General features: G+C 41.7%; 1 non-coding gene across 1 annotated transcript; it reads left to right on the top strand.

Annotated features, from left to right (window-relative positions):
• Positions 1–5,945: 5,945 nt before the first annotated feature.
• Positions 5,946–6,052, top strand: LOC141654441 (small nucleolar RNA R71). Its single transcript, XR_012548001.1, has one exon. It is a non-coding gene; the product is annotated as a small nucleolar RNA R71 (small nucleolar RNA).
• Positions 6,053–6,275: the final 223 nt, after the last annotated feature.

Raw genomic sequence — 6,275 nt, forward strand, 5'->3', positions numbered from 1 at the left:
ACAAGATTTCATGCCAAGATTTTTAAACAAAGCTTTAACATTTTTCTCTATTCCAATGTTGTTTAAAGATGCTTGGTTAATGAATTTCGTTGGTTCCATACCTTTGCTTTTCAAAACAACCCAATTGTTGTATTGAGCTAGTGAATTGAAGATCACATTTGGATATTCCGGGTCATGCCATTGTGGAACATCCTCCATTTGGACATCCGCTGCTGCATTTGAAGCCTCCGCCTCACCTCTCCTTCTCTTAGAAGCACCTTGTGAAGGAGCTTTTCTTGGTGCCATATTGCTGAAATTTTAAGACAAAATTCATCTTAAGGCAAACCAAAATCCATCCTAATAGGCATAATAGTATGAATTAGTGAACTAATTCACACTACAAACAAGTAATAATCATTCTACAACCAATTTCTAGCACTATTAAGCACAAAATCGAATTCCCCCAAACTGATTTAGGGTTTGCATAATCCAATTAATTGATTGCAATAGATGAATTTAAAGAGAAAAGAGAAGAGATCTTACCAAGTTGATCTTAATGGTTGAACAAAGCTTGCAAATCAATGAAGAAAATGAAGTTTCCTTGTGATTTTAGGTAGAAAAGCAAAGAAAATAATGGAGATGGGAAAGGAAAGGTACCGTCGGGTTTGAAGAGTTGTGATAGAATCTTGCTTTTTTTTTTATATACCCGCAAATACCAAAAAGCAGCTACAGTACCACGACCCCGATCGGGGTTAGGCGGCCCCGATCGGGGTTGACCACTTGTCCGCGTTTTGACTTCCTCGTATAATGGGGTGACTTATTTTTCTTTTTTTCGAAAACCACGTCCCCGAACGGGGTTTTTGCATGGGGTTGCGTGTCAAGTGCACTCCATTTTCTCCTTTCTTCATTTTCACCTAAAAATCACAAAAGAAAAATCGTTAAGTTGAGTATTTTATTACTAATCTACGAAAAACAATTAAATTGCAGAAAATCAAAAACAAAAAAAATAAATAAAAGCAATAAAAAGCTTGGGTTGCCTCCCAAGAAGCGCTGGTTTAACGTCCCGCACGACGAAAAAGCTTGAGTCGGTTTAAGCTTTCTTTGGTAGAGGTTGAACGGTCATTTCTTCTATCACACCAACGATCACATTCTCATGGTAGAGCTTCAAACGATGACCGTTTGCCTTGAATTTTTCGCCCTTGGTGGTCATCACTTCAACGGAACCGAACTTGTTGACATTTGTGACGGTATATGGACCGGACCACCGTGATCGTAACTTTCCCGGAAATAGCTTGTATCGGGAATTGAATAGCAAGACCTTATCACCAATTTGAAATTCCTTGTTCAAGATCTTCTTATCATGCCATCTCTTTGTTCTCTCCTTGTAGAGACGGGAGCTCTCATAAGCTTGCAAACGGAATTCATCGAGCTCATTGAGTTGCAACAACCGCTTCTCTCCACTCAATTTCGGGTCCATGTTAAGCTCCTTAATTGCCCAATAAGCCTTTTGTTCCATCTCAACGGGAAGATGGCACGCCTTTCCATAGACCAACCTATATGGTGAGGTACCAATAGGTGTCTTAAACGCGGTGCGGTAGGCCCATAAGGTATCATCGAGCTTCATACTCCAATCCTTTCGTGATTTGGCAACAACTTTCTCAAGTATGGACTTGATCTCACGGTTGGAAACCTCTACTTGGCCACTAGTTTGTGGATGATAAGCCAAGCCTCTTCTATGGTAGACTCCATATTTTTCCAACAAAGCATCAAGTTGTTTCTCACCGAAATGAGTACCACGATCACTAATGATTGCTCTTGGAACACCGAACCTCGGGAATATGATCTTCTTGAACAATTTAATCACGTTGCGAGCATCATTGGTAGGAGTAGCAATTGCCTCTACCCATTTAGAGACATAATCAACGGCAACCAAAATATACCGATTCCCTTTTGAGGAAGGAAACGGTCCTTGATAATCTATGCCCCAAACATCGAACACCTCTACTTCCAAAATTCCATTGAGAGGCATCTCATGTCTTCTTGATATGGAACCCGTCCTTTGGCAAGCATCACAAGCCATCACGAAATTTTTGGCATCTTGGAACATGGTTGGCCAATAGAAGCCGGATTGCAACACCTTTGCAACGGTCTTGGATGGTCCATGATGACCACCATAAGGAGAAGAATGGCATCCTTCTAGCACCCCTTTCACATCCCATTGTGGGACACATCTCCGGAATAGCCCATCGGAGCAATGTTTGAACAAGTGTGGATCATCCCATAGGAAGAACTTGGCATCATGTAAGAACTTCTTCCTTTGTTGATATGAAAGGTTGGGTGGCAATTCTCTTCCAACTAGGTAGTTGGCTATGTCGGCATACCAAGGAGTATTGGCTTCCAACATCATTAGAACATCGTCGGCGAAGGAATCATCAATAGGTAATTCAATACCTCCATCTTTGAACTTCAAACGGGATAAGTGATCGGCAACAACATTTTCGGCCCCCTTCTTATCTTTAATCTCAAGATCAAATTCTTGCAAAAGCAAGATCCATCTTATCAACCTTGGCTTAGCTTCTTGTTTGGCTAGGAGATGCTTAAATGCGGCATGATCGGTATGAACAATGACTTTGGAACCAATCAAGTAAGAGCGGAATTTGTCTAAAGCATAGACAATGGCAAGTAGCTCTTTCTCCGTGGTGGCATAATTGATTTGAGCCGCATCCAAGGTTTTGCTAGCGTAGTAGATAGCATGGAGAACCTTGTCCTTTCTTTGTCCTAGCACGGCACCTACCGCATAGTCACTTGCATCACACATGAGCTCGAATGGCAAGTTCCAATCCGGTGATTGGATGATAGGTGCGGAAATCAAAGCCTTCTTGATCCTATTAAAAGACTCAAGACAATCGTTAGTAAACACAAAGGGAGCATCTTTTAAAAGAAGCTCCGTAAGGGGTTTGGCAATCTTAGAAAAATCTTTGATAAAACGGCGGTAGAAACCCGCATGGCCTAGGAAACTCCTTACACTCTTCACATTTACCGGTGGGGGTAGTTGCTCAATAACTTGGACCTTAGCACGGTCCACTTCAATTCCTCTCTCCGAAACAATATGACCAAGCACCACTCCTTCATTCACCATGAAGTGGCACTTTTCCCAATTCAACACCAAATCAACTTCTTCACAACTCTTCAAAACTTTGGACAAGTTAGTCAAACAAGCATCAAAAGAAGAACCATAAACACTAAAGTTATCCATAAACACCTCCATGATAGACTCAATGTAGTCGGAAAAGATGCTCATCATGCAACGTTGGAAGGTGGCGGGGGCATTACAAAGACCAAAAGGCATTCTACGGTAGGCAAATGTACCATAGGGACATGTAAACGTGGTCTTCTCTTGGTCATCCGGGTGAATGGGTATTTGAAAGAACCCGGAATAGCCATCTAGGTAGCAAAAGTATTTGTGACATGCCAACCTTTCCAACATTTGGTCAATAAAAGGTAATGGGTAGTGGTCTTTCTTGGTGGCTAGATTTAGCCTCCTATAGTCAATGCACATTCTCCAACCCGTCACAATTCTAGTTGGAATTAACTCATTTTTATCATTTTTTACTACGGTGGTTCCTCCTTTCTTAGGAACCACTTGGACCGGACTCACCCATTTAGAATCGGAAATCGCATAGATAATTCCCGTATCTAACAATTTAAGCACTTCCTTTTTGACCACTTCTTGCATGTTAGGATTTAATCGTCTTTGACCTTGGACACATGGTTTATGATCTTCCTCAAGATTGATTCGGTGCATGCAAAATTCGGGACTTATGCCTTTTAAATCGTCAAGTTTATAGCCAATGGCTTTCTTGTGAGACCTCAAGACATGAAGCAATTTAGCCAATTGACTCTCATCTAATTTAGCACTAACGATTACCGGACACATCCCCTCATTATCAAGAAAAGCATACCTCAAATTGGAAGGAAGGGGCTTAAGCTCGGGTTTTTGTACCTCAACATCTTGCGGTGTAGCAACCAAGCCTATAAAGTGTGAGCTCTCCTCCAATGATAGCTCCTCTCCATCCAATTCATGCTCCAAAGCATCAATCTCCTCATTTCCAATCTCATCATCACCTGCAAATGATTCTAAAAGCAAGAGTGCCTCCAAGGGATCTTTAGACAAAGATCGAGGTGTAGAGTCTTCTATAACAATGTCAACAACATCCAAAATGTCAATAGAATAACAAGACTCTTCTATCATAGGACTCTTCATGGCACTATTCAAATTATACGTGACCTTATCGTCACCCACTTCCAATGTAATTTTACCGTTCTTGACATCAATTAACGCACCCGCGGTGTGTAAAAATGGTCTTCCCAAAATGATTGGGATTTGGGCATCTTCGGCCATGTCAAGAACAATAAAATCAACCGGAATGAAAAACTTACCAACCTTAACGGGAACATCCTCCAAAACTCCCAAAGGGCGTTTTATAGAACGGTCCGCCATTTGCAATGTGACACTAGTGCATTTTAAGACTCCCATATTAAGCTTAGCACAAATAGAGTAAGGTATTACACTCACACTAGCACCCAAATCGCATAAAGCTTTATCAATTTGGTAGGTGCCAATTGTGCATGGAATAGAAAAGCTACCGGGATCTTTTAACTTAGGAGGGGACTTGTTTTGCAAAAGAGCACTCACCTCGGCGGTGAGAGCTATTGTTTCAACCTCATCAAAAGTCCTCTTCTTAGTTAAAATGTCTTTCATGAACTTAGTGTAAGATGGAATTTGAGTGATTAATTCGGTAAAAGGAACGGTTACCTGTAGATTCTTCACAACTTCCATGAATTTACCGAATTGAGAATTCTTTTGATGCTTTGCCAACCTATGAGGGAATGGCACCTTGACTTTTTCCGGAATCTTTGCTTCAATATCTTTCTTTGGAGGAGCATCCTCCACTTCCTTGACTTTCTCAACAACAACAAGTGGGTCATCCACTTTCTTTGGAATTTCTTCAATTGCCTTATCATTGTTAGAGACCTCTAACTCAACAAGTACCTCCTCATCATCTTTGGGCATGGATGGCCCATCATATTTCGTTCCACTTCTTAAGGAAATAGCATTAAGGGTAGCATGTGGTTGCTCACCTTAAGGGGGTAGTTGACCCGATTTCCTTGAAGAGCTAGATGAAGCCAATTGAGCCATTTGTTGCTCCAACATTTTGATCGCGGCATTTTGAGCTTGCTCATTCTTTTGAATTTGAGCCAACAATTCCTTTTGCATACGGATTATCAAGCCCTCAAGCTTACCTCCCTCTTGGTTATTTTGTTGGGCATTTTGTTGTGGAGGTTGAGTTTGTTGGAAATTGTTTTGTGGGGGCCTTTGTTGATTTTGATACCCCGGTGGAGGGATATATTTTTGTTGAGGGACATAGGCATTTTGTTGTGGTGGGGGTTGTGGTTGAGGATTTAGCACATTGTTGCTTCTATAAGACATATTCGGGTGAAATCTTGAATTTGGGTTATATGTGTTTGAGAATGTACCTGGTGGATAAGCATTTTGTGCATTTTGTCTTAAAGCTAAAAAGGCATTTACCTCTTCAATGGGAGCTTGGCAATGAGCGGCATAGTGACCCGCACCTCCGCAACCTTCACACACAACGATTTGGCTCGTTGAAGACATGGCATTGACTTGTTGAATGGAATCTCTAGCATCCCTCTCCGCCAATTGTTGTTGGAGCAAAGCAATTTGAGCTAGCAAAACAGAGTTGTTAGAGGATTCTTCTTTACCTTTAGATGGCACAACTCGGGAATTGACATATTGGGCATCATGGACCGCCATAGATTCGATCGTGGCATGAGCAAGATCGGTGTCAATTTGATCAAACCGCCCATTGTTGGCGGAATCAAGAATCCTTCGGGACTCGGCACAACATCCATTGTAGAATGTTATTGCAAGAAACCAATCATCTAGCCCATGATGTGGGCATTGTCTTTGAAGCTCTTTGTACCTCTCCCAAGCCTCATATAAGCTCTCAAGAGCTTGTTGACGGAATCCGGTGATTTGGCTCCTCAAAGTTTGGGTTTTCTCCGGTGGAAAAAACTTTTGGTAAAAAGCAAGAGCCAATGTCTCCCAATTGGTGATTCCCATGGTGGTGCGGTCAAGGCTATTGATCCAAAGCTTGGCCTTGTCCTTCAAAGAGAAAGGGAAAAGTATTTCCCTTATTTGGGCTTGGGTGACGCCCGTTTGACGGATCATGGAGCAATAGTCACAAAAGTTTTGCACATGCAAATTGGGATCC

The sequence above is a fragment of the Silene latifolia genome, chromosome 4 (assembly GCF_048544455.1).
Source record: "Silene latifolia isolate original U9 population chromosome 4, ASM4854445v1, whole genome shotgun sequence".
NCBI classification, from domain to species: domain Eukaryota; kingdom Viridiplantae; phylum Streptophyta; class Magnoliopsida; order Caryophyllales; family Caryophyllaceae; genus Silene; species Silene latifolia.